The sequence below is a fragment of the Ochotona curzoniae genome, unplaced genomic scaffold, assembly GCF_017591425.1.
Source record: "Ochotona curzoniae isolate NIBS_2020 unplaced genomic scaffold, NIBS_Ocur_1.0 patch253, whole genome shotgun sequence".
In the NCBI taxonomy this organism is placed as follows: Eukaryota; Metazoa; Chordata; class Mammalia; order Lagomorpha; family Ochotonidae; genus Ochotona; species Ochotona curzoniae.
Window position 1 is genome coordinate 586,771 of NW_024466810.1, and position 27,904 is coordinate 614,674.

At 45.9% G+C, this 27,904-nt stretch overlaps 1 protein-coding gene and 1 long non-coding RNA gene across 13 annotated transcripts in view; one reads left to right on the forward strand and one right to left on the reverse strand.

The window, feature by feature from the left end:
• Positions 1–8,749: 8,749 nt before the first annotated feature.
• On the reverse strand, positions 8,750–18,724 carry LOC121166855. 5 transcript variants are annotated; one of them, XR_005885500.1, is made up of 4 exons: positions 17,179–18,172; positions 14,135–14,299; positions 10,245–10,331; positions 8,750–8,831 (listed from the first exon to the last, which is right to left on the reverse strand). It is a non-coding gene; the product is annotated as an uncharacterized LOC121166855 (long non-coding RNA). The 5 variants fall into 5 exon arrangements; XR_005885499.1 differs by lacking the exon at positions 8,750–8,831 and adding an exon at positions 18,180–18,724 and having other exon boundaries at positions 9,351–10,331; positions 17,179–17,671; XR_005885501.1 differs by lacking the exon at positions 8,750–8,831 and adding an exon at positions 9,351–9,697.
• Positions 18,725–18,844: 120 nt separating this feature from the next.
• The window catches only part of LOC121166856 (probable G-protein coupled receptor 19), a 30,476-nt gene continuing 21,416 nt past the window's right edge, over positions 18,845–27,904 (forward strand). The window contains exons 1-3 of one of the 8 annotated variants that reach the window (XR_005885504.1): positions 18,845–19,254; positions 19,782–19,834; positions 23,124–23,153. The gene's annotated coding sequence lies outside the window, so the exon portion shown is untranslated. Of the gene's footprint in view, positions 19,305–19,781; positions 19,835–22,741; positions 22,764–23,123; positions 23,154–23,342; positions 23,378–27,217; positions 27,330–27,904 lie in introns of those variants that run through there. The other 7 variants (XR_005885505.1, XR_005885506.1, XM_040996160.1 and 4 more) reach the window with 7 other exon arrangements.

Consider the following 27,904-nt stretch of genomic DNA (forward strand, 5'->3'; position numbering starts at 1 on the left):
CGGCCTTGCTTCTCCAGCCCAGGTGAGGCCACCTACACTGGCCATGAGCTCTTCACAGTGCTACCAGGACCCAGCAGCCCCTTCCTTCTCCCACGGGAGTGATTGCTTCATTGTATTTGGATGAAAGCTGAAGTCTCCGAGCGGAGGACATTCAGCTGCGAGCTTTTAGATAGCTATCGTGCTGTGGAAGGGTGGAAAATACTCCCTTCGGGGGTCCAAGTTCAGATTAGGAAGTGGCTTAGAAAACCCATACAGAGCTGCTCTAACACCTGATGCCATTTGGGCATTTCTATGCTCTCCGTTGCAACTTGAAGTTTACCTGTCACTTTGACCTTCTGCAAGTGGTAGAAGTTCAAATAGGAGGGGATGGGACTGTCCTGTTTTCCGAAACAGGGCTAAGCGGGTCTTCCGTTGCCTGTTCACACCACTCCCAACATGTAGTGTCTTGACATGGGTCAAACTTAGTAAGCCATATTGGAAACCGGGCCGGTGTTCCGGTGGCACATCAGCGCCGTTTTCTTCTTCATGCACCTGTGCTTTAGGCAAGTCCAGATGCCTCCACGTGTGTTCTTAGCCGCATCTTGTTTGTCCACCTGGCTAGCCTGCCTCACTTCATGCATGTCAGGAAGCGGCAGCTGGAGGGGTCTTAGAGACCCTGCGGTTTGACACTCCCTTGTTACCACTGAGGACGCTGAGACCTTGAGAGTTTTGCTGGCCTGGGGGTGCATCCAGCTGGAAGCACAGGTGGCCGGAGAAGGCAGTCTCCCTCTTCTACCCCACTCCTCCCTGCCCCCACTCCCATCCTCTGCTCCATTTCTCGCCACACTTGGCTCGTGCTGCAGTCTCGAGGGGGTCGAGGGGGTCGCTTCCCTAGTAAGTTATTCAAAATGGCTCCTTCTCCAACTGTGGGCTGCTGGCAGGTGCCTACTTGATGTCTCTGTGGTCACTGGCCATTTAGACTCAGCTCTCAGTGGCCTCTGCTGTATCGCTATCCGCTCCTTCAGCTAAAATCCAGATTCCAAAAGGATGGGGCACGAGGTGCGGATGATGTGTAGAGAACTCAAAGCTGATATAAAAGTTGGGACTTCCCATCTCGCTGCCAGATAAAGGCTTTTAGCTGGAGACCCATACACCCATCCAGTGTAATTTTCTTTTTCTTTTTCTTTTCTTTTCTTTTCTTTTCTTTTCTTTTCTTTTCTTTCTTTTTTTTTTTTTTTTTTTTTTTTTTTTTTACATTTAAAGCCCCTACTTAATTTCTTTGAATGAGGCCTGGAGGAAAAGCAGCAGGAAAATTAGCGGAAAAAAAATCTATACTTGACCTCTGAAATTGATACTTGTCCAGATTTTTAAAAATAATTGCTGGCGGGGGGAGGGGAGACCTATGGTTAAAGCCCGACTTGGAATGCCCACGTACCATGTCAGAGGGCATGGGCTTCAGTCTCCCAGCTCTGCTGATTCCAGCTTCTTGTTGCAGCACACGCAGTGAGGCAGGGAATAGGGTCCCTGGCACCGCCGTGGGAGACCTGGATTGAGTTTACAGCCCCAGGGGTTGCATGCTTTTGGGGAGTGACAAAGAAGACAGATCTCTGCCTGTCTTTCAAATAAAATAAGCAAAGTTTTTACAAATTCTTGTTTACACAGCTTCACAAAAAATATTTGCCAGGAGTACACAGGAACTTCATTATAATTTGTAGATACTACAGATAAACAAATTCACTAGCTTCTGCAGAGATGAGTATGTAAATAAAGACATTCTGCAGTATTTAAACCTGCCACGCAAGTGTGGTTTTATTCATGGAATGTGAGTAGGATATGAAGGCAAAAAACGAATGCTGCTGTCTCTGCCCGCGGTTCTCTGGATCTTTCATGAACAAGGAGCTACACCATTTTGTTGCTTTGTTCATCTTAAAAAGTCGAGTCCAGGTCACGCCACCTTAAGAAGGCTGGCAGCTGGCCGTGGGGCAGCGCCTACGCCGACCTCCTCGCTACAGTCTAAAGTGTTTTGTTGACAGTCAAGGCACCCAGCTCTTGCAGGGCAAATAAAAAGAAGTCAGGCGTCATCTCGTAGTAGCGACAGAGCAAGGAAAACACACTCCGGAGTGCGCCCGCCAGTCGGGAGGAAAGGCGGCGGCGAGCCAAGCGCCCTCCTCTCTCACAGCGAGAAGGCGCTTGCCGGAGACAGCGAGGAGAGACCCGCAGACTGGGTTTGCAGGCCCTGTGTGTTCTTTCTCCTGTCACGTTCACCCCTGCCAGGTTCCTCACTTACAGCTGAGACGTGTCACGGAAACCTCCCCACCCCCGCCCCACTCCCCTCCATCTCTGTGTCTCACCAACTAAGGAAAGAGGCAAAGATAAAAATAACTGAAAAAGAAAACACCTGTGTGGCAGAATGAGGCGGCTGGGCAAGCACCTGTGTCCGACAGACCCCCCCCCCAGCCGTGGTCCTGTCCGACAGACCCCCCCCCCAGCCGTGGTCCTGTCCGACAGACCCCCCCAGCCGTGGTCCTGTCCGACAGACACCCCCCCCAGCCGTGGTCCTGTCCGACAGACACCCCCAGCCGTGGTCCTGTCCGACAGACCCCCCCCCCAGCCGTGGTCCTGTCCGACAGACCCCCCCAGCCGTGGTCCTGTCCGACAGACCCCCCCAGCCGTGGTCCTGTCCGACAGACCCCCCCAGCCGTGGTCCTGTCCGACAGACCCCCCAGCCGTGGTCCTGTCCGACAGACCCCCCCAGCCGTGGTCCTGTCCGACAGACCCCCCCAGCCGTGGTCCTGTCCAGGGGAAGTTGCGCGGCACATTGCGGGGTGGGAGGGGGGAGGTGTTCTGCCAAGGTTCCACGTGCCCCTCCCAAGCGCACACGGCTTTGAGGATGTTTACAATGCAATAGTTTTTGCTCACCTTTGTCATTCCGCTACACGGACAGGAATATATGAATCTAGCAATTTTATAGCCATCCATTTCTGACTCTTTGAATTTCAGTTCGCAGAAATTTGCTGGGCGCCTTCTATTAATTTTTAAAAAGATGTTTCTTTCTTTCAAAGGGAGAATTAGGAAGAGGGGGAATCTCCCATGCTCTGGTTGACTCCCCAAATGGCCAAAAAGGCCAGAGCTGGGCAAATTTTGAAGCCAGCGGTGAGGAGTTTCCTCCGGGTCGTCTACGTGGCAGGGTTCCCAGGTGCGTTAGCGGGGAACGGTGTCAGAACTGAACAGCAGCCGGTAGTCACTGGGACCAGCGTCCACTTGGGATCACGTGCTCTGGAAGACGGTTACGTGACTCACGGTGCCACAGCCCAGGCCCCCCAGAAGTGCTCAAATTTAAAATAGAAAGAAAGGGCGGGCCCAGCATGGGAGTCTAGCGGTTAAGGTACTCGCCTTGCACGCGCCGCGCCGCGGGATGCTATATGGACACAGGTTCTAATCCTAGCGGCACCGCTTAGCTCCGGCCGGCCGTTGCGGTCGCTTGGACAGTGAAATCAGATCTTCCTCTCTGTCTCTCTTCTCTGTATATCTGACTTATCAATAAAAATAGAATAAATTGGGCCCGGTGCCGTGGCCTAGCGGCTAAACTCCTCGCCTTGAACGCGCTGGGATCCCATATGGGCGCCGGTTCTAATCCCAGCAGCTCCACTTCCCACTCGGCTCCCTGCTTGTGGTCTGGGAAAGCAGTGGAAACCCGCACCCGCGTGGGAGACCCGGAAGGAAGTTCCAGGTTCCTGGCTTCGGATCGGCACAGTACTGGCCGTTGTGGTCACTTGGGGAGTGAATCATCGTATGGAAGATTTTCCTCTCTGTCTCTCCTCCTCTCTGTATATCTGACTTTGTAATAAATAAAGCTTTTTTAAAAAAAAAAAAGAACAAATCTTAAATAAAATAAAGTAGAAAGAAGCTTTTGGCATAGTGAGTTAAATAACACCATGCAAGGCAGACGTCCCTAACGTGCTCTGGTTCCAGTCCCAGCTATTCCACTTCAGATCCAGCTCCCTGCTGTTGTGTCTGGGAAAGCAGGGAAGGACAACCCTAAATCCCTGGGTCCCTGCGCTCACGCAGCAGACCTAGAAGAAGATTCTGGCTCCTTGCGTTGGCCCTTGTGGCCATCTAGAAAGTGAACCAGCCAAGAGAAGACTTCTCCCCCACTTTCCCCATGACACAGATCCAGCCACAAACTGGATCAGAAGTGCAGTAGCTGGCATGGAACTGAAGGTCATATAAAATGCCAGTGTGCCATGCAGCAGTTCAAACCTGCCAGGGCCCAATAAAAAGAATTTAAAATTTTGGAAGATGGAAGTTAAATTTTAAAGATGGAAGTTGAAAACAGCACGTTTAGGGATAGACCTTTTGGCCTGGCATTTGAGATGCCTTTTGGGACTCCTACATCCTATATTAGAGTACTTGGGTTCAAGTCTTGATTGAGCTTTCAATTTCAGCTCCTGCTAATGTTCCCTCCATCCTGAAAGGAAACATGTTATGCTCAAGTGTTTGGACCCCAAGTCACACCCATGGGATACTTGGATTGAGTTCCAAACTCCCAGCTTTGGTGTGCCTATGCCCCCATCACTGGGGGTCTTTGGGAAATAAACCACAAGAGGGAAGTGTTTTATGTCTCTGCTTCTTAAAGATTTTCTAAACACACATACAATGTATTTTTGAAAAAAATAAGTCTGTTAGTAGTGGGAACACAAAGAATATCAGGTGAAAAGAACGCTATGACTGGTATCCTGAATAAAAGCAAGCCAGTCCTGGGCTGGGCTGAAGTTCTGAGGCCTAGATTTCTGAGATGGGATGACCTGGAGCACAGTAAGGCTGAAGTTGACCCAGGAGATGGCATCTAGGGATAGTGCTACACGAAAAGCTGAATATAGAGTTCCGTGTGTGTGAGAGAGAGAGAGGGACAGACAGACAGACAGACAAAACAGAGGAGCCTGGGAGATGGGTGAAGTACAAGCATGAAGCAAATGAGGGTCTGCCTTTAGCCCTAGCTGTCAAGATGCTCATATACCACGCTGCAGTGCTCAGCTCCTGGCGCTAGCTTCCTGTTAATGCAGACCCTGAGAGGCAAAAAACAATGCCTCAAGTAGGTGCAATCCATGGTAAAAATCTGGACTGAATTTCTGTCTTCTGGCTTTAGCCTCACTCAGACAATGCATGAGAGTCTCTCTGTCTCTCTGTCTCTCTCTCTCTCCCCTTTCCTTACTGCCTCCCTTTCTCTTTCTCTCCTCTCTCTCAAATATATGTTTTAGAAAAATAGAGCCATGAAACCAGAGTGAGTCTAGGAGAGAGAACAGGAGGCAATCTGCCATAACCTAAGCTGCAAAGGCATAGCTGAAGATGCTTTTTATATGGTGCCTATGAGAGGGGAGGTGACGATGAAGGGGCCCAAGCTGTTTTGTACAGTCAGATCTTTGTGTTCGGAAGTGGCGTCTGACAGCAGGATGAAGGAGGGGTGCGATGCGCCTGGAGAGGCTGGCACGGGGAGATAATTCTGGAGACTACTGCAGTTGCTCAAGCAACAGATTAAACAGCCTTAAAGCAGCACCGAGGCCAACAGAACTAGACTGCGTGAGGGGTTCCAACAGGAAAGGGAATTAGAACCAATGGAGAAATAAGGGTAAACTTAAGGATTCAAGCTTGGGTGTTTGATTTTATAAAAAATAAAATTTTATTTTTTATTTATTTGAAAGGCAGAGTTACAGAGAGAGGAGGAGAGATAGAGATAATCTTTCATCTACTAGTTCACTCCCCAAATGGCTACAATGGCCAGGGCTGCATCAGGGTAAGGCCAAGAGCCAGGAATTCCTTCCAGATCTTCCACATGGGGCCCAAGGACTCAGGCCATCTTCCATTGCTTTCCCAAGTGCATTAGCAGGGAGTTGGGTCCAAAGTGGAGCAGCCAGAACTCAAACTATAAGAGGTGCCAGGGTCATAGGCAGACATTTAGCCTGCTATACTATAACAGCCACGCTTGGGTATCTGAGAGAAGAAAGCCACTGACAGAGCTGAGAGAGGAGAGTGTAGGACTGACTGCCAACAGTCCAGAATTCATTCTTTCTTTCTTAGCATTAGAAGTATTAACAGAGCACATAGCTGCTCAACTACATGAAGTTTCCCAGTCTCTTTTGCAGCTCAGTGTGTTCAACAGAATAGAAGCAAATGTGTTATGTGTTTTCCAGGCCTATTACCTAAAGTCTGCCCCATGAGTCCCTTCAGTTCTGCCGTTACTTTGCCCTCTTGCTGTAGGCTAGAAAAATGAATACTAACACACCTTGGAAGCTGTACGTTGTAGATGACATAGCCATCACCCACCTGGGCCCCTGATCTCACCTGGGGGGGGGGAAGTACATTAGTACATTTCTATCCTGTTGAGAGAGAATCCCATCACATTTGGGATCCACTTGTTACAGCACTTACAGGCAATCCTAGCTAATACAGAGGGCAAAGTGTGTAAGGAGACTGGGTTTGGAGGCAGGTATTTGGCCTAGTAGGAAATCTAACAGTTGAGACACCCATATCCCATATCAGTGTGGTGGGTTCAATACTAGGAACCACTTCTTGCTAATGAAGTTGTAGGCTCAAGTAGTTTGTCCCTGCCAGCAAGGTCTGGAAGGTCTGGATTGAGTTCCTGGCTTCTGGTTTCAGCTCAGCCCCAACTCCAGCCATTGTGGACTTTGGAGGAATGAACCAACAGAAGCTCTATCTTTCTGTCTGTCTCTGAAATACATTTTTAAAAATTGGCTTCTTGGGCCTGGCATGGTAGCATAGTGGCTAAAGTTCTCACCTTAAACATGCCAGGATCCCTGCACCTGCATGGAAGACCCGGAAGAGGCTGCAGGCTCCTGGCTTCGGATTGGCTCAGCTCCTGCCTTTGAGGCCACTAGGGGAGTGAATCAGGGGATGAAAGATCTTCTCTCTCCTCTCTGTATATCTGACTTTCCAATAAAAATGAAGATAAATAGACAAATAAACAAATTCTATTTTTTAAAAAATGGCTTCTTACAGTCACAAAATGTACGTTGAATTCATTGGATCCCAGAAAAATGAATGAAAGAGTTTATCTATTAAAAGGCAAAAGAAACAATCCTGGAAAATGAATTTGTCACAAAATGCAAAGGGATAGCTGGTGGCTGGAGCTGTCGGAGAGCCATCTGTATCTACAAATGTGTCACATATCAGAAGGGCAGGTCATATCCTGAGTGGGTGGAAGACTAGAAAGCATGGGAACAAGAACCACACGGTATTTTCAGTTCTCTAATGTCACACTTGAAGCATGTAGGACTCCCTGCTTCCCCGCTGTCCCAGGCTTCTTTCTGAGCATCTGGCCCTTACCCTCTGCAGAGGGACAGCAGATGAGGGGACCCTGTTCCTGCTCCCCTTCTCAACTGACCAGACAAGAGAAGAGGAAAGTCTGATCCAAATGTGGCTAACCAAACTGTCCCTCTTGAAACGTTTGGAATCAAGTCTCAGAAACTTCAATTTGTAAATTGCAAGTTAGTGACACGTGAGATCATGTACAGTTGGAATTGAAAATACTCTTTGAAGAGTACTAGCATCAGCCCCTGTAGGATGGAGATGCAGATCATATCTGTGTGCAGTGTCACAAGAAAGCAAAGGTGGGCAGAACTGAGAGGCCATGTAGTTTCAGGCAAATAGCCCTTAGCAAACAAAATCTCCTCTAGAACTCTATCTTCGATAGTGTCTGGATTTTGCATATCAAAGATGTCCCATCACTATGCCACTTGTGTTTGATCTGAAGCTCTGTATTTATAATTTTTTAAAAAGTCATCTTTTTCTCTCAGCTTGTTTGTTATAAATTTCTTTTGAAAAAAAATAGTTATTTGAAAGGCAAGGTTACAGAGACAAGAGCTCTACCTCCATTAGCTCACTCCCCAAATGGCCACAATGGCCAAAGCTGGGCAGCTTCAAACCAAGAATCAAAAGCTTCTTCCAGGTATCCCAGGTGGGTGCAGGGGCCTGAGGACTTAGAGCGTCTTCTGCTGGTTTCTCAGGTGCGTTAGCAGGCAGCAGCATCAGAAGTGGAGCAGTCAGGACTCGATCTGTTATTGGATGATGTTAAATGCTATGCCACAGCCCTACCCAACCCCCCGCCCCAAGGTGTTTTGCATAGCAACTGAAATAGTTTTTATTCCCACTAATAAAGGATGGCTATCCTAATTTCTCCACCTCTTTCCAACTCCTGTTTCTTTTCCATTTTTACAAATTGTAGCTATCCTAAGTGGATAAGATACAGTATTACATTATGATTTTGACTTGCACAGGCCCCCATTAAAGGTTTCTAGGAGTTGGACCCAAACAATCCTGATCAACATAATACTTTAAATATTTGAAAGTATCTTCTCTAACATTATCACAGTAATTCTCGTAAGACCACGGGGAACTTGATGAAACCAAGAGATAGAGAAGTGATCCAAAGCCCTACAAGAAAACAGAGAGGGTACAAGGACGAGTGTGGCCCTGTGCTTGTGAGCTGAGCTTCCAGATGCCAGTGCAGAAGATGCCACAACTTGGTGAGTTTGCACATTACATAACTGTGGTGTCACTGACTTAATTTAATCTCAATGCACTCTCCACAGATGAAGGTTCTAGGGGGAGCGGTAGACGTTAGCTCATCGTTTGAAACACCCATATCAAAGTGCCTGGCATCGCTTTTCGTTTCACACTAATGCATGCCCTGGGAGACAGCAGTCATGGCTCATGTACTTGGGTCCCTATCACTCACCTGGAAGATCCAGATTGATTTCCTAGCTCCTGAATTCCCCAGCCTTAGCGGTACAGGTGTCTGCAGAATCAACCAAGGAATGGAGGATCTCTCTCTTCTCCTGCATTTCAAATAGAAAAATAAACAAAGAAACAAATAAGTAAGTAATAGAATGCTCTGGAAATGACAGGATTCAGGTTCTGGAAAGAAAAAAAAAGGCACTTTTGGAAAAAATCAAAATTAAATGGGAATATTAAAATTATCTAGGACCTGTTGCGATGGCTAAATTAATCCTTTCCTTGCAATTGCCAGGATCCTATACGGCCACTAACTCATGTCCCAGCTGCTCCACTTCCCATCCAGTTCCCTGTTTGTGGCCTGGGAAAGCAGTAGAGGATAGCCCAAGGCCTTGGGACCCTATACCCACATGGAAGACCCAGGAGAAGCTTCTGGCTCCTGGCTTCAGATTGGCTCAGCTCTGGCTGTTGTGGCCACTTGGGAAGTGAACCAGTGGATGGAAGATATTTCTGTCTCTCCTTTTCTCTGTAAATCTGCCTTTCCAAGAAAAATAAATAAATATTTTTAAAATTAAAAAAAATCTTAAAAAATAATCTAATAAAATTAAAATTTAAAGAAAAAAGTTGATGAGGCATTTTTATTTAGAGAAAAAAGTTCGTTTCCAAGTAAAATGTACTGAGCAAGTGAAAGTTTATTAGTATTACCAGTGACCAATATATGGAACCAGGAACAATGGAATGGTTCTGCTACCCATCTACCATCTTTAACGACATACTATTCATGCTGAAAAAACTAAGGAGAAAACTCTGGGTTCAGAGCTCAGCCTTCAGTTGACCCCACATACCCGGGTGAAAGCTGAGAACCACTCACTTTGCGCTTCTGACTACTCTGAATAATCACTTACATAAGTGCTTCTTCATTTCTTCGTTCATTAAATTTTTAATGAGTCCTTCCCAGGCACCAAGCTCTCTAGGGACACAGCAGAGGACAAAGACAGCCAAAGTTCCAGTGTTACAGAGTGGAAATTTGCACTCAAGTGTGGAAAGCAGGCAAAACACCACAAACAAGCAAAAGATGTCATGTTGCTTCAGTGCTGGAAAAGAAATGAGTTTTGGGGCCGGGGGAATGAAGGGAAGCCCTCTGTGATAAAGCAACATTTGAGTAGCAACTCGAATGGAATGAGAGCAGGGACCATGTCATTCTCTATGCTACGGGCAGAGGAAATTGCGGATCCAAAGGCTCTGAGGCAGGAATGTGCCTGGTTGATTTGGGGACAATAAGGGAACCAGTAAGCCGGAAACACAGCAAGTTGGGGCTGAGAGGTGAGAGAAGAAATCTGAGAGGAAATAGGGGCCCAGGTCACATAAAACATTGTATGTCACAGTAAACATGGGATTCTACTCCATTTGAGGTAAGTCCTCTCGCAGACAGAGTTTCAGTCTGACTGTTTAACTTTGATCGTTTTGACTGCTGAGTGGGAAGTACTTCAAAGAGGCAAGAGAAACACAGGACTGACCATTGCACTTGGCCATCCAGATCACTTTGATAAAGATGGTTTTGGTGGAGAGAAGACATGGAAGACATGAGGCGAGACTAGTATGACCTAAAAAGAAACAAAGTCATACATAGATGCATGCATATATTCACATGAACTAAATATGCACATCCACACTTTGTCTAAGCAGGGGTCAGATGACTTCTAGTATCAGGAAACCTGTCTGAAAGCAGACTAGAAAAGGGTCAAGGATGAGGTCTGACCATAGGGGGAGGTGCTTGGGGCAGCAGTTAACACATCACATGGGATGCCAACATCCAATACCACAATATCTGTATCAACTCCTGGTTCTACTCCCAAGTCCAGCTTCCTGGAAGGCTGCAGGTGATGACTCAAGCACTTGGGTTTCAGCTACCCACATGGCAGACTCCAGTTGAATCCCTAGCTTCTGCCTTCAGCCTGGCCTAACCTCAGCTGCTGCAGGCATCAGGGGAATGGCCCAGTGACTAGGAAATGCCTGGCTATTTACCTTTCATATAATATAATACATATATATTTAAATGGTTTGTATATTGATTGCCTTCACCACTATTTCATTGTCTGATTTTACACTGCCTTTCAATATCTTCCCTTAATTTTCACAAGAAATTACCAGGCTGACAAATGACCTTAAACATGTTTAAATGTAATTCCTATGGGGCAAGCATTGTAACTCAGCAAGTTTAGCCACTGTCTGTAATGCTGGCATTCCCTATGAGTGCTGGTCCGAGTCCCTGGAGGCTCCGCTTCTGACCCAACTCCCTCCTAATGTGTCTGGGAAAGCAGAAGAAGGCTCGAGTGTTTGGGCTCCTGGCATTCATGTAGGAGACCTGATGGAGTTCCAGGCTCCTGGCTTTGCAACCATTATGGTGTGACCTAGTGGACTGAAGCTCTTTTACTTTCTCTTTTTTTGTCACCCTACCTTTTGCATAAATACATAACAATACCTTGAGGAGGAAAAAAAGACCACTTTTAAAGAATGTGCCAAGAAAATTAACACAGAATGAGCCTTAATTCTTAGTCTTATATTTCAACAAGTATTTTGCTTAGCAAATCACCATAGAAATAATGTTATATTCCTACCAAAAAGACTCTTTTATTTACCAAATAATCAAAATTATGAGACTTTGTTATAAATTCATAGTGTATTAAAACAGTAACGTATTATGGTTTTGTTTATTTTTGATAAAAAGGAAACATCCCAAACCTCTTCAAGCTGTTCAGGGTCTCCTATTTCAGTGGATCCAACCAGCTCCCACGCTAAGGGACACTGCCTGTCTTTTTTCCTTCATTTAGGGTTAGATTTTTCTGACCTAGACTTTCAGAATAGTTTTCCTTCTCTTCCTTTACTGAAGAGCTCCACAATAGTTAGGTTCCAACTTTGTAACATAGTTAGGCCTTCTGCGGCCACAGAAGGACAGAAGAGGGTTACTCATACCTCACAATTCAATCTGCAGGACAGTCACAAAGAAAGGAAAATCAGACCCAGTGTGGTAGCCTAGCAGGTTCTAATCCCAGACGACCCGCTTCCCATCCAACTCCCTGCTTGTGGCCTGGGAAAGCAGTAGAGGACAGGCTAAGGGCTTCGGACCCTGCACCTGTGTGGGAGACCTGGAAGAGGCTCTGGGATCCTGGCTTCAGATCTGCACAGCTCCAGCCTTTGAGGCCACTTGGGGAGTGAATTAACAGGCAGAAGATCTTCTTCTCTGTCTCTCTTCCTCTCTGTATATCTGACTTTCCAATAAAAATAACAAAAATCAATCTTAATAAAAAAGCAAGCAGGAAAATCAATGACCTGATGTGCTGTGCTGTTTAGACAACAGGAGCACAGGACAAAGCCAAGACCATCAGTTAGTTCTAGCCCTACAAAGCGTCAAGCCAGAACCATACTTCAATTACTTTTTTACATACATACACAAAAGATTTAACACCATCACATTAACCCAAACTCTATATTTGCATAGTGTCTACCCATCAAATATTTTGATCATTTTGTACATTAACCACATAACCTGATTTTACATTATTTTACGATAGAATATTTTAATAATTCTTTGTACTCCATGTAGGTATTATAACCAATCAGAAGTGAAGAAATAGAACCAATGGCAAAAGATAATTCATTTTTGGTCACACAGAATTAGTAACAAGGATAGCAATCTAAACCTGATCCTTTTCCACAAAGCCTAAAATTTCAGAAAGATTCCCCAGAAAAAACAGACCCATTCACAGCCTCTGTGACATAGTCACTTTGATATCACATACAATGTTTAACATATTTTGATATGACATATCTATAAGATTATATAATCTGTAGATCTATAATCTATAAGGTCAATTTCAAGGCTCCGTAGAAAATAAAAGTAGGACTGGGCTTTGGCTAAGCAGTTAAGGTGCTTGCATCCCATACCAAAATGCCGTGGGTTCAAGTCCCAGTTCTGTTTGCGTTTCCAGTTTCGTTCTTCGGAGACAGACTGTCCCCGGCTCAGGGCTAAGGCCTGACCCAGCCTGGCTGCTCATGCATTTAGACAGTGAACCAGCAGATGGGAGCTCTGTCTGTCCCTTTTCTTCTCTTCCAATGGAACCTTCTGCCCATGTGTCTGGGAGGTAGCAGCAGGTCATGGGCCAAGTTCTTGGGTCCCTATCGCCCACACAGGAGGCTCTGATGGGGTTCCTGGTCCTGGTTTCAGCCTAACCCAGTCTGGCTGTTGCAGATATTTGAGAAATGAATTAGTAGATGAAAGATATCTCTCTCTTTCTGTAACTCTGCCTTTCAAACACATAATTTTTTTAAAACAAAAAAAAGCAATTCTAATATAACAAGAAAAAAGAAGAGTGTTACTCTAAACATAAAAATTAGTAGCATAAATGCAAGACCAAACATGGTACACAAAGTACTTAAAAAGGTTCTAGAGAGAATAAGGGAAACTTTGCTGAAGAGGTGTTTTTTGAAATGGGTCTTACGCACTCAATGGATTTTAGCTGGTAAAAGGAGTAACGAATAAATGAAGTAATGCATCACATGTTACTTTGGTAACTAAAAAGAATGATATAATTTCCTCATTACTCTTCACTCATACTACACAAGATCATGGTAACCAGATACCAAGTCTTTGAAAATATAAGATTAGAATTTTACCTTCCTTTTGCTTTCTAAGACCTGTCTCTCATAGTAAGAGATTTATATGCCACAAAAAGTCATTGTTAGCTCATATGCCTTTGGGTATACGGGGAAATAAAGTCAATATAATTACAACATTAATATAATACTTTGGGTCTTTAATTTTCCCTGCACAGAAACATGTTAAAGCAGCCATGGGCAAGTCTTCCTGCAAGTAAATAGAAAAACTAGTTTATAGGGAAATAGCAGAAATTCTGCAGGGATGCCTTTCTTTAGAGAAAACAGAGACCTTTTTAGACTCTGGCGAAGTGGCATGGTGAGTAATGCCACTGGGGGCATCCTGTCTCATATTGCTGGTTCAAATCCCAGTTGCGCCACTCCTGATCCAGCTCCCTAATGGCCTGGGAAAAGCAGCAAAAGACGAGTGTTTGGGCACCTGCAACCCACATGGGAGGCACAGATGAAACTCCTAGCTCAGACTAGCCCAGCCCTGGCCAATGCAGCCATTTGCGGAGTGAAACAACAGATGGAAGACCTGTATTTCTCTTTGTAACTCTTTCAAATAAATAAGTAAATCTTAAAAAAAAAAAAAAAAGAGCTAATTAGTGGCTTCAGACACCTCTAAGCTTTGCATATCATGAAGCTGCACAGTGCGAATGAAGGCGTAAGACTAGTTTCTCCTGTGGATGCTTGTGGCACAGAGGGAGGTGGGAAGGGATCAAGAAAGCATATCACTGTAACTAATTTTTACCTTTGATGAAACTGCTGTGAACTGGAACAAACATCCTCGTGGACACACACACGGCGTTCAATCCAGAAGCCCAGGCTCCGGGATTGACGGTTCCCAAGCAGCACCATCCAGCAGAAACAGGAGACACAGGATGCAGTGTTTAAAAAGTTTTTTCTTAAAGTAAAACTAGGGGGCCGGATGTGATAACATAGTGGTTAAAGGCCTTGCCTTGCATGCGCTAGGATCCCATATGGTCGCCGGTTCTTATCCCAGCGGCCCTGCATCCCATCCAGCTCCCTGTTTGTGGCCTGAGAAGGCAGCTGAGGACGGCCCAAAGCCTTGGGACCCTGCAACTGTGTGGGAGACCCGGAAGAGCTCCTGGCTCCTGGTTTCGGATTGGCTCAGCTCCAGCCACTGCGGTCGCTTGGGGGAGTGAACCATTGGAGGAAAGATATTCCTCTCTGTCTCTCCTCCTCTCTGTATATCCACCTTTCCAATAAAAATAAGCAAATCTTAAAAAAAAAAAAAAAAAAAAGAAAACCAGGGCTCGATGTGATGGCTTAATGGCTGAAGTTCTCATCTTGCACCAGTTAGTGTCCCGGTGGCCCTGCTTCCCTCCCAGCTCCCTGCTTGTGGCCTGGGAAAGCAATCGAGGACGGCCCAAAGCCTTAGGCTCCTGGCTCCTGGCTTCAGATGGGCGCAGCTCCGGTGTTTGCCGTCACTTGGGGAGTAAATTAGTGGACAGAAGATCTTCTTCTCTGACTCTCCTCCTTTCTGTATATCTGACTTTGCAATAAAAATAAAATAAATCTTTTTTAAAAAAGTAAAAGCAAATAGGTGAAACAACTTCCTAACATGGAAGCAATACAAAAATTATTTACTTTCTTTTTTTTTTTCTAAAGATTTATTTATTATTTTTATTGGAAAGGCAGACATACAGAGAGGAGGAGAGACAGGGAGTAAGATCTTCTGTCCACTGATTCACTTCCCAGTGACCACAACAGCTGGAGCTGAGCCAATCTAAAGTCAGGAGCCAGGAACTCCCTCCAGGTCTCTGGGACTGGGGCAGGCTGAAGCCAGGAGCCCCGAGTTTCTTCCGGGTCTCCCACATGGGTGGCAGGGGACCAAGTACTTGAGCTACCTTCCAGCGCTTTCCCAGGTGCTTCCGCAGGCAGCTGGGTTGAAAGCAGAGCAGCTGGGATTCGAACCAGTGCTCATATGTGATGCTGGCAACCATGTAACTGCTTCACCTACTATGCCACATGGCCTAGTCACTCTTACAGCTAGAAGTCATATGGTACAGGATTGGGTAATAAGATGAAAGAGGAAGTCTGTTAAATCATATGGGGAAGTTTTCTTTTTTCTTCTTTCTTTCTCTTTTTTTTTTTTTAAAGAAGAGAGAAGTGTCCAGGAGAGGGTTTTTTTTTTTTTTTTAACTCAAACAACGTGAAGAACATGATCAGGGCTGGGACAGCCACCTTGTGACTAAAAGACTCTGCAATACACTGGAGACAACATAACAGTAAGGTTCCTTCCCTCAGACACAAACGGAATGAAGAATCCAAGGGTGGGCTTCCCCAGCAAATGAAGAGTACATCAGGAAAGATGCCCTCAGAGGACATTGCCTGAACACTCAGAAGCAAAGTTCACCCTTCTTTGTCTCCTCCAGCCCTCACTTGGCCTCCGTTCTGACTGCACTGAGTGACTGAGTACCGAATATGCCGATACTTAATAGAGGGGAACAAAGTTGTTCCACACTTTCTCTTAATGTCTTGGTGTCACAATAACTCAGAGAGTCCAGATTCACTAATTTACAGTGAGTACAGCTTTTCCACTAATTTGTGATGTCAGGATAATTACAAGGGATATGCCCAGAACACTGGGCAAAAAAAAAAAAAAAAAAAAAAAAAGGCACAGTTGGCAGGCCTGGCATGGTAGCACCACAAGCTAATCCTCTACCTGCAAGTGCTGGCATCCCATACAAGCATATAGGCATGAGTTCGTGTCTGGGTTGCTCCACTTGCAATCCAGCTCCCTGCTAAGTCTGGGAAAGCAGCGCAAGATGACCCAAGTCCTTGAGACCATGACCACGTAGAAGACTTGGAAGAGGCTTCTGGCTCCCAGCTTCAGATCTGTTCAGCTCTGGCCATTATCAGAAGGGAAGTGAACCAATGGAGGGAAGACTTTCTCTTTTGATTTCTCTTTTCTGTAAAATCTGACTTTCAAACAAATAAAATTGAAAACTTAAGAAAAAAAAAAGGAGTGCTATGGTTGGGATGAACCTCTGGGACAGTCAACACAGGTTCAGAACACCAACAGCGCATGCCAAAGCGCCTGGATTTGACTATCAATTCCACCTTGAAGCCCAATTTCCTACTAATGTGCCTACCAGGAAGCAGGAGATGATGGTTCAAGCACTTGGATTCGCACCAAATGTGAGAGACCACTGATTTCCAAATTCGTGCCTTCAGCCTGGCCCAGCCCCAGCTACTGCAAGATTTGGGGGAATAAATCAGGGCATGGAAGAGCTCTGTCTCTCTGCCCTTCGTGAAAAATTTAAAGTAAAATAAGTAATTTTTTAAAAGAAGTGGTATGATTAAAATTGTTAACCACCAATTGAATAAACTGTGAAGTATATTTTTCAAGTCACAGGACAATCAGTGCACTGGTCTGTTTCTTTTATTCATTACCCGATTTTTTTTTTTTTTCAGTGAAGATGACTTTTTAAAAAAATTTATTTATTTTTATTGGAAAAGCAGATCTGATTTTATGGAGAAGGAGAGATAGATCTTCCATCCACTGCTTCACTCCTTAAGTGGCTGCAACAGCTGGAGCTGAAGCAATCTGAAACTAGGAGGCAGGAGCTTCTTCCTGGTTCACCTTGTGGGTGCAGGGTCCCAAGGCTTTGAGCCGTCCTCTACTGCTTTCCCAGACCACAAGCAGGGAGCTGGATGGGAAGTGGAGCAATTGGGACAGGAACCGGTGCCCATAGGGAATCCTGGTGCCTACAAGGTGAGGATTTAGTCACTGAACCATGGTGCTGGGCCCCAGTAAAGATGTCTTACCTTATCAGTCTAAACGCAGCAGGAGTGCCAAAGGATGCAAAGTCATTCATCAACTCTTCATCCAATTCTGTCTTAATTTTCACTAGACCCATCTTCTCAGGTACACTGAAAGGCTTCGTCTTACACTAGCTGTCTCAACAAAGTCACCATATTTCGGAGTCAAGCATTACGATGGTCCAGAAATTCCTTTACCTTATGCACATCTCCTTTCCTCCGTGAAGAAAGCCTCAGTAAACACTGGTTCAGCTAACTTGTTACGATCCTTCCAGCCAAGCATTGTACCTCTAGACCTGGAGCAGGATTTTATTCACTCCTCACTTTCGTGTTAGATGTGACTGTCCAAACTACAAGACTTACTGAATTTTACTATCATACTGAATATATTAAGAAAATCCAGGGGCTAGCATTTTGAGGTGATGCCTTCTCTGATACCATATCACAGACAGCCTAGTGCCCCAACATCACAACCACTTGGGGAGTGGACCAGATGTCTCTAAAAGAAAAAAAAAATCTTAAAAAAAAACACAGCTCAATAAAAAACGATCAGTTAATACATATGCTCTTATCCAACTCTAAAGATGCAGGTCTAGCTGAAAATGCCAACTACTTATGTTTGTTTCTTGAGTGCACTAAAACATTATAATTCTCATAAAAACTTAAAAATCTGTTTTCCTGACTTTTATTTTCATGTGGATCCAGGGCTAGCTAGCACACACCAAGTTTCATCAGACCTCATTTTATATGCGCCGCTGACTTCTAGGCCATCTGAAACTTTGAAGAGAAGCCCACACCATCTTTAACATTTGCTTATTGGTTTGTGCTTTTCTAGCTAATGCTAGAAATGCTAGACACCTCTCTTTTTTAGTGTCAAAATTTGCATGGCTGCCTTTCTTATGCAGCTTCAAGAGCCAGCCTTCATTTGGTTGAGGCCTTTGGTTTAGGCTTATTGGCATGGGTGCCGTCTCACAGCCTGTATTTTCAATAGCTCCCTAAATATTTACCGCGCGTCGGGCTGCCTGCGGCTGCCTGCCGTGTCTCCTGGAAGGGAGCGCAGCGCTGTCTTCGCTTTCCCTGACAGCGATTTCTGAGTGCTCAAACTTTCATTAAAGTTCTGATTTTTCACTGTCTTCAAGTTCGTAACCTGTCCTGTTTTAAACTCCGGATGGCCTTCCAAGACGAAAACATGATTTTCATTAAGAATCACGTCAGGAAGCCGGACCGGCCAGTCGCCCCACGGCGTAAACACACCGCGGCGCAGGCGCAGTGCCGCGGGGAGGGGGGGCGGCTTGGTGTGTAGCCCGTGGGATGTTTTGTGTAGTGAAAACACGAAAATAAAACACTGGATTCTAACGTGACAAATCGATACACTTTTTTTTTTTCTTGAATAGTTTTACTTTTCTCTTTGGTTTCTGAGGAACTGGCGGTGAGGACTCCTGGGCCTCCCGGAGGATAGTCCTTCATAGAATTACATTAATCTAATTTATTCTTGCCACGGAGTCTGGATTTGTCTTTTTTGGACTGCAGCACGAAAGCACTGGGGCCGGAAAGAAAAAAAAATGCGATGGGGCGGGCACGACAACACCGCAGAACACAGTTGCTGGGCTTCGTACTTTCCCAAACACCGCGAGATCTGCCCGCTGAGAAACGAGACTGCCCCTCCCCCAGAGGACTTCCGCGCATGCGCCGCGCCTTTAGCGCGCAAAAATTTCAAAATGTTGCTCCGGGTGTTGAGAGGCGGCCAAGTGTGGTCCTCAGGAAGTGTCCATCACGTTGATCCGATGTATTCGAGTACATAACCCAACATTCTTCCAACCTTTGCCGTCGAATCTCCACATTGCCTGTGTGGTGCGTCTTCCTTTCTTTCCGCTTTTGTATCTGAAGTCTGAGGCTTCAGCGAACAGCCGAAGGAACAGCCGTGGGAGAGCCAGTCACGGTTTAAAAATCAGTGATGTGGTTTTCGTTGTTTGGAAAAATCACTCTGGGAGCGACATAAAAAGAGAAATGAAAGGGACCAAGGAGTTTTTTTTTTTTTTTTTTTTTTTCTCTTCAGGAGACGAGGAGAAGATGTGACCCGAGGTAACAGTGGGAAGAAGATAGGAAAGTTTGGGAAGATAGGAATATTTGAGGTAAATCAAAGTTGACCTTGTATATGAAAATACTTCCAAAAGTTCGTGGAAAATGAAAGTTTAAAGATAAATTTATTGTGGTAGCAAAAATTTGAAATTCATGCATATGTGGGCCTTCCAAGAAGTTTGTGGAAAATATCTTAAAAATTATGCATAGGTTTAAAATTTTTCCATTGTTTTGCACAATCAGCTTCCTTTTAGTTCTGTTTTGCATGAATTTGTCGAGGTACTGTGGTAGCGTATCTGAGAGACAGAACTGTTGATAGTTCTTTGCGCACTCAAGAAATGTTACATTTATCCTGTGGTATATGGTATCTAGGTAGAACTGGGGAAATGAGCGAAACAAGGAAGATTCCAAAGCCATTGTCCTGAGGAAAGGCTGCTGTGGGCAGGGGAAGGCTAGACAAAACTGCAGAAGTCAGGAATTTGAGACGAGTCTTGAGGGAAGCTGACTAACTTGACATCTTTTTCTCCCAGGACCCACAGGACGCCTGTGCAAGCACTGGATTTTTCTGTACAATGTCACTAAGGTACTATTCACCAGAAATGTTCTCCTTTCGATGGACTCTGGCCTCTACTGCATCTACCCACCAGCTACACCTCTCAGCCAACAGGAAATGTGGATTTCATGGAATAAGACATGACATGTTAGCTACTGTATCCCAGGCACATTATAAAAACAGCTACTTTCAGGGGTGGGAGACGTGTAGCAGGTAAAGCCGCTGCTTAGGATGCCCCTATGGCATCGTGGAGTGTTGGTTCAGGTTCTGGCCTCTCCACTTCTTCTTTTTACAGATTTACTTATTTGTATTTGACAGAGTTACAGAGAGAGGGGATAGGGAGAGAGAGATCTTCATCTGCTGGTTCACTCCCCAAGTAGCTACAATGGCCAGAGTCGAGCCAATCCAAAGCTAGGATCCAGCAACTTATTCCAGGTCACCCAAGTGGATACATGGGCCCAAGGCCTTGGGTCATCCTCTGCTGCTTTAGCAGGCTAGAAGCAGGGAGCTGGATTGGGAAGTGCAGCCACCCAGACTAGAAGCGGCACCCATAGGGGTTGTTGGTGCCACAGGCAGAGGGTTTCCTTGTGATGCTACCCCATGGGCTCCACAGCCTTTCCACTTGGAGTTCATGTTCCTGCCAATGCATCTGGGCAGCAGGGGTGATGGATCACATGACCCAAGTGAGTCTCTGTCACTCACATGAAAGACCTGCATGGAGTTCCTGACGTAATTTCCTGCCCGCAGTCCTAGCTGTTAGGAGCGTGGAGAATCAGAGAGTGTGTTGGGATGGAAGCTCCCTCTCTTTCTGCTTTTTCTCTGTCACTCTGCCTTTAAATTAAATAAATCTTTTTTTAAAGTACATAATTCTAGACTCTAGCTTTCTAGTTCATTAGCTGTTAGAATCTGTCTTGACATTGGCAGCAATCCTTTGCAAATTAGCCAGTATAATTTGATTCTTTGCATGTTCTCTGGAGTATAAAGCAGAGGAATGCTGATGGAGTATGTAATTTTAGTAAGCCTAGCAAAGGAATGGCCAACAGGTGAGCAATATAGTTGTATTTGTAACAAAAACTAAATATGGAAAGGCGCAGGGTTGATGTTAGCAGTGATGGAGAAGGATCCAGGTATTAGTATATAGAAAAGAAGTACTTTGGCAAGGAGCCAGACATGACAGATCCCCTATCAAGTTCTCCTTATACAACTTGACATCTTTTTGGCAGCCTAGAGCATGTCCTGTCAGATGGACTACATGTGTGGAATTCAAGAGAAAATGCTTTAGGCAAAATCCATGAATGCAATAGAATAGGATTTCTGGGTTGAAACTTGGGTGTCTTGTAGGGGGCAAGATCATCATCCAACTGTACGAGGCGTGACAGCTCCAAATGAGGCCATAGAAAGTGTGCAGAACTGGAACTGGGACGCAGGGTCTGGCTCTGGGTTTGCCAGTCACTCTGTGTGACCACTGGGAACCTCTCTCTCCCAGCTCTACATAAAGATAATAGTGTCTATTTTGTATGATTATTTTAACGACAACGTGATGTACATGTTGAAAAGACCATATGAGTTGCCAGCGTAGAATTTGGTATACAGTACATGATCAATCTGAGCTTCTTGCTTGAGCCTCCCACTGCATGTGTGCTTGTCCCCTAGCAGTTGGATTGTGGGTGCTCCTGAAGCAGAGGTCCATCTGTGTATACAGAATGGATAGATAGGATAGATTCTCTACCTTAGAATCACCTGGGCAGCCTTTAAAAATGCTAATGGCCAAACTTTAGTCTAGATCCATTAAATCAGAATCTCTGAAATTAGGACCCAGAACTCAGTATTTTTTTAAAGCTCTCCATTGAACCCTGCTAAGATGGGTAGTTGTGTACCTGAACATGTTTTAAAGAGATAAAGGCTGGAGTTTGACATGAAGGGCATCATAAGCTTTATTAAGGAGGGAGGCCACTATGACGTGAAGTAGACACATTGGTTTGAGAAAAATCAGTGTGGAATCACTAATTTGTATGCCAGAAATAAACAGAATTTGCTAGAGTTGGCAGACAACCTCCCAGGTTGGTGCTTTGATATAGCACAGACAACACAGATGATGATGTCTGTTGATTTTCCATTTGGTGACTCTTGGACCATCAACAGGTGTGATGGTGGTAGTGGCATGGGATGAACTTTTGCCACTGCTGTGCTGTATTGGTTGGAGAAGGCATCAAGAGATGCCTTTTGAGGGTATGCATGTGGGTGTTTTCCTCCACAGGTCGGTACTTCTTCCTATAGACTGTCAGGGTTGATGTGGCTACTTTGACCACATACATGGTTTTTTGGTACTGACAGATAAAATGGTTTTCAGTTCTATCATTATAGCCTTTTGGTGAATAAACAACTCCTTAGAATAGGAGAGTTATCATATCTGGGTCAGAAATACACGCTTCTAAGAAACAAGGTGCTTTCTAGTAAGACAACTGGTTCCTTTTTTTTCAATTTAATTTTAGTTTAAATGTTGTTTACATAGTTAAGAATGTGCGCCCATTTGGGCTACCGATTAGGGTGGGGCGGGTTGAGAAATGGGAGGATGGGACAAATGTTTCCATTTTTTTTCCTTTTTCTCTATCTACAATACTGGGGGAAGGTTAGGGGACTGCTCTTTTGCTGCCAAACTGGATCAGCATCCAGAGTAATTTGATGTAATTTTAAAGACCCTGATGTGGGGAAGAATGTTCCAGGGGTGCTATTTGAGTGGTTTTGGAGGTGCTGAAACACTGTTGGTTTCATTGCTCCTGGGTTGAGAAAATCTTTCTATGGTCTGTTGGTTGACCCAGTCCACCTTAGTGCATCCGTGTATCCATATACTTGCTGCCAAAGCTTTCCAAAAGAGTTGTTCAACTTGTTCTGTTTTCCTTCATCTGCTGCGGCACTCGAATTCCTCTGCTGGCCTAGATGATCTGGTTGTCATGTCCCCTGTGTGCATCTGGAAGTGCTGTCCACTACACAGGCATCAGCACCTGAGGAGGCTCAGTCCCAGTACATGCGGTTCAAGGTTGGATCACATATGCTGTGATTTTTCCTGTGGCCAGAGTTTGAGTCCAGCAGTCTGGTTGGGGCATTCCCTAAAAAACCCCACCTGGGTGACCCCATACTTGACTCTTGTGTCAGTTCAGTGTCCAGTTCAGTCCATCACCAGCTTCAGCCCATGCACATACTGGTGAGTGCAGTAGCCTAGTCAGTTAGTTTTTCTTTCTTTCTCCCTCCTTCCTCCTTCCCTCCCTCCCTTCCTTCCTTTCTTTTAAGGTTTCTTTCTTTTTTTTTTTTTATTGGAAAGTCAGATTTACAGAGAGAAGAGTCGGAGAGAAAGATCTTCTGTCTGCTGGTTCACTCTCCAAATAGCTACAGCGGAGTTGAGCTGATCTGAAACCAGGAGCCAGGAGCTTCTTCCGAGTCTGTCATGCGGGTGCAGAATCCCAAGGATTTGGGCCATCCTCAACTGCTTTCCCAGACCACAAGCAGAGAGCTGGAAGAGATGTGGAACAGCTGGAACATAAACCGGCGCCCATATGGGATCCTGGAGTATGCAAGGTGAGGACTTAAGTCACTAGGCTACTGTGCTGGGCACATGCTTGGTCAATTTCAACTCCAGCTCCATCTCCCATGCAAAACAAGGATGCTGTAGACTACCTCAGTCCAGTCTGTCACAAATCTAGCCCTTACTCATTCTGTTAGGAACTGCAGCCTAGTTGTGGCAACTCCCAGTAACTTCTACAAGACTTGTCCCCAGCCTTGGTTCCTGTACATGATGGCATGCTCAGCATCTAGTCCAGCTTGTCCCACATCCCATCTAGTCCTCATACATACTCATGAGTGCAGACCCACCTGCAGACCCAGTTTACACATATGCCAACAGGTGCTGTTGCCTTATCCACCCCTGCATAACCCCAGGCCTGGTTCTCATGTTCACCAGTGGGAGCTGCAGCCTAGCAAAGGAGTGGCCACAGTTCCTCTACGAAGTCCACTCCTAGCCCCAGATCTTTTGCTTGCTGTGGTGTACTGTTGTCCAGCTTAACATGATTTGCACCCAGTTCTGGCATTTGCCAGTGGATGCTGAAGCAAAGCCTAGCTGACCTGCACTTACTCTAGCTCTTGCATGTGCCAATGCATGTGGTGACCTAGCCCAACTTGGCCTTGCCTCCTAACCAACTTACATGCAAGGCTGCCCAGCCTGGTCCATCTCCTGTCTCAACTCTCATGCTCACCAGTGGGAACAGATGCCAAGCAGGGAAGTTCCTGAAGTTCCTCTTCCAAACTCATCACCAGTCCTAGGTTTTGTGCATGCTGGTGTGTGTTGCAGCCTAGTCTGGCATGTCTCACCTCACCTTGGCTTTTGCTGGTGGTTGCTGCAGCCTGGCAACACTCAGCCCTCCACCAATCCCAGCTTATGCTGGGGGTGCTGCAGCCTACTCCAGTCTAGTCAGCCTTCAGTTCCAGCCCTTATGTGAACTGGCAGGTGTTACAGCTCACCCTGGCTTGGCTCACCCCCAGTCTTGCCTCTTGCACCTGCTAGTGGGTGCTGCAGTCTGGTCCAGCCTGGCCTGCCCTCAGTCCTAGCACACATGTATGTACTGTATCCCATCCTGGCCCCCAGCCTCAGTTCTTGTGCTCATCAGCGGGATCTACATCCTAACAAGGCAATTCCCCAAGTACCAGTTAGGTTTCCAGCTCTGGGTCCTGTGCATGCCAATGGATGGTTGACCCAGCCTGGCATGGCCCGCCTCTAGTACCAATGCTCACCAATGAGTACTGTGGCCTTGCCTGACTGAGCTGCACCCATTCTAGCCCTCACCAACAGGTGCTACAGCCAAGCCTTACCTATCCCACCCCAAGACCTGGCTCTCATGTGGACCAGCAGGTTACACAATAAGCCCTGCCTATCCTGTACCCAGTTTGATTCTCAGTTGTATCAGTGAGTGCTGGGCCAGTCTGGTCTGCCACTGGACCCAACCCACACACATGCTGAGGGGTGCTGCAGTCATGTTCAGCTTAGTCTGCCCCTAGCCCCAGCCTTCACGCTCACCAATGGGAACTGCAGCCTAGGAGAGGAGTCCCTATAGTTCTGTTAGGCCCAATCCCAGCCCAGATCTCATATGTGCTGGTGGTGCTTCCACGCAGCCTGGCATGGCCTGCCCTCAGTCTCAGCACTTGTCAGAGGATACTGCTGCCTAACCTGGCCCAGCCCAACCCCAGACCCAACTCCTGCCTGTGGGTGCTGCAGTCCAGCCTACCCCTATCTTTGGCTCTTATGCGAACCAGTAGGTGAAAAGCTTAGTCTGAAATGGCCCACATCCTGTCCTGGCTGCCACATATGCCACTGAATGCTAAGGCTTGGCCCAGCCCAACCCAGCTTGCTCCCAACCCAGTTCTCATGAGTATCTGTGAGTTCCATGGTCACGCCTAGCTTAGCCTATCACCACTCCCTGTCCTCATGCAAATCAGTGCGTATTGCAAACCCACAGGGGTGAGCCCACATATCTTTTGTAGAATCTTCACCCAGAGATGGTTCTCTTCCATGCTGGTTGGTGTCATGGCCCAGCCTTGCATGGTGCACTCCTTGTCCAGACACTGGCTGGTGGGTAACTGTGGCCTAGTCCTGCCAAGCATTCTCTCAAGCCCTAGTTTTTATTGTGTACTGGTGAGCGATGCCACCTAGCCCAGCCCAGGTCTCCTACATGGGCCGCTGCATTGGTATGATCCAGACATGCCCTCTGGTTTTCCTTCTGTAAACTACCTGGTTTCAGCTCCCTCATTTACCTGTGAGTGCAGTGGCCCCTAGAAGCCTCTGGAAGTCATTCCACACCTGTAAACTATTCCCTTGATAGCCCCCACTTCCGCACTCCACAAACCCTCTTCCCCAGGGCAATCCACAGCACCCTCACCAGTGAGTACCCCTGGGTCATCATCTGGTGGAGTCATGGGGCCCTGCCTGCAACCTGACAACTGTGGTTTCTAGGGGTACAAGGCATCCTGGGAGTTATGACATGGTGGCCAGCTTGCTCCAGAAAAACCTGAGAGCAGGTGGGAGAGTGACAAAGACACACACACACACATACACACACACACACACACACACACACACACACACACACAGAGGAGACAACTGTCCTTACTGGGATCTTGCCTCAGATGGTATGGAATTGCTTCTGGCACACCCTGTGTGTTAGAATTAGGCAGCTAAACTCTGGCCCACTTTCGAGGGGAGATGAGTTAGGTTTCACCTTTGAAGAGAGGCCGCCTCAAAGAATTCGTGGGAGTATTTTAAAGCCATCACAACTTACTGGATTCCAGGAAAAAAAAAAGCCCTAAAGTGGCCAATTTTGTTTTGAATATAGTTCTGTTCTTTTGGGGGGCAGTGCTATAGTGTAGTGGGTAAAGGTGTCACCCGCATAACATGTGGCACCAACTTATGGGTACTGGTTTGAGTTCCTGCTGCTCCACTCCCGATCCAGGTCCTTGCTAGTTTGCCTGGGAAGACAGTGGAGGATGACTCATATATATGGGGTCTGCACGAAAGTGGGAGCTCCAGAACAAGCTCCTGATTCCTGGTTTTGGACTGGCCTAGCAGCAGCCATTATAGCCACTTGAGGAATAAGCCAGCGGATGGAAAATCCATCTCTGCACCCCACCAACTCTGCCTTTCAAACAAACAAACAAGTAAATCTCTCTCTCTCTCTCTCATATGTTTGTTTAGTTCTCTTAGGTATCACATGGCTTTTACTATGCCAGCCCCACTTACTGTTAATTCAGTATCTGTGCTCCAGGGGAATCAGAAAGGTTTGGGGTGATTGCTCTGTCTTTAACCATGCTGTTATGGACTTGCAGTTGGTCCACACAGCCATAGAAAATGTAGAGCCTTAGTTTCTTTAGTCTAACAGAAATGGCAATAGCAACACCTGTCTCATCGGGTTGAAGCTTGGATTAAATGGCCCTGTAGCAGAACAGTTTGTTCAAAGCTAGTTTGAAGTGTTGCTATGGAATCCACAAACCTGGGTCCACTTGTGCATCACAGTGAAAGCCAATCAGTGACATTAAGGTGATGATAGAAAATAGATATTTGCAAAGTGTAGAGCAACAAACTTGGCAGCTATTGCTTAATTCCTGGGCTCCCAGAAGCATTAAGAGGACTGGTTCTTGCACATCAAAGTTGGAACTGAGAGGTGCACGCTCAGTTTGTGTCCAAGTTCCGGGTTGGTCATTGCTTGCTTATGATGTTTTCTTGATGGATCAGCGATGCTGTGCTCTTCAGGAAATTTTTGTGTTGGCCAGGTAGACTTCAGCAAGCCCAGGGTGCCAGTTGTATCACTATTTCAATTCATTGAATTCCTTTTATTTATTTATTTTGAATATTTATTTTTGTTTGAAAAGCAGATGACAGAGAGTAGAAACTAAGAGAGCACGTCCATCCTCTGGTTCATTTCTCAGATGTCCTCAGTGACTGGGGCTGAGCAGATCCAAACCAGGAGCTTCTTCAGTCTCCCACGTGAGTTCACAGGCCCAAGGACTTGGGCCATCCTCGTTTGCTTCCCCAAGCCATAAGCAGGGAGCTGGATTGAAATGGAGAGGCCAACACTTGAACTGGCACCCATATGGGATTGCAGGCAGATTAACCTGCTTTGCCAGTCAGCCCTGCGTTGGTCCTTAGGGATAGGCAAGGACCTCTGGGGCTAAAGCTGAGACCCAGTGATGTCATCTGCCTGTGCTTTTAGAGCTATTTGCGTAAGGTTCAACATCATGTATGTACATACGTGGTATGTATTAAATATCACTTGTTCTTGTTAGTAGTACTAGTGATAGTAGCAGTAGTAGTAGTATTGACTTAGATGAGAAATGAAAGCCAAGTCTTTACCTGATGATTTTCTAAGAGTTTCTTCAAACACATGTTCAGCTTTCTTGATCAGTGGATTTGCTACAAGTGCAAATGTTAGAATTAAGAATTGAATTCCTCTGTTTCTTGCGTGGAAAAATGGAATGAAGCTGACTCTTCTTCTACAATACTAATACGAAACGGAAGAAATCAAAGCTGTAGCCATTAAGCCAGGAAGGAGCTTTAGTTTT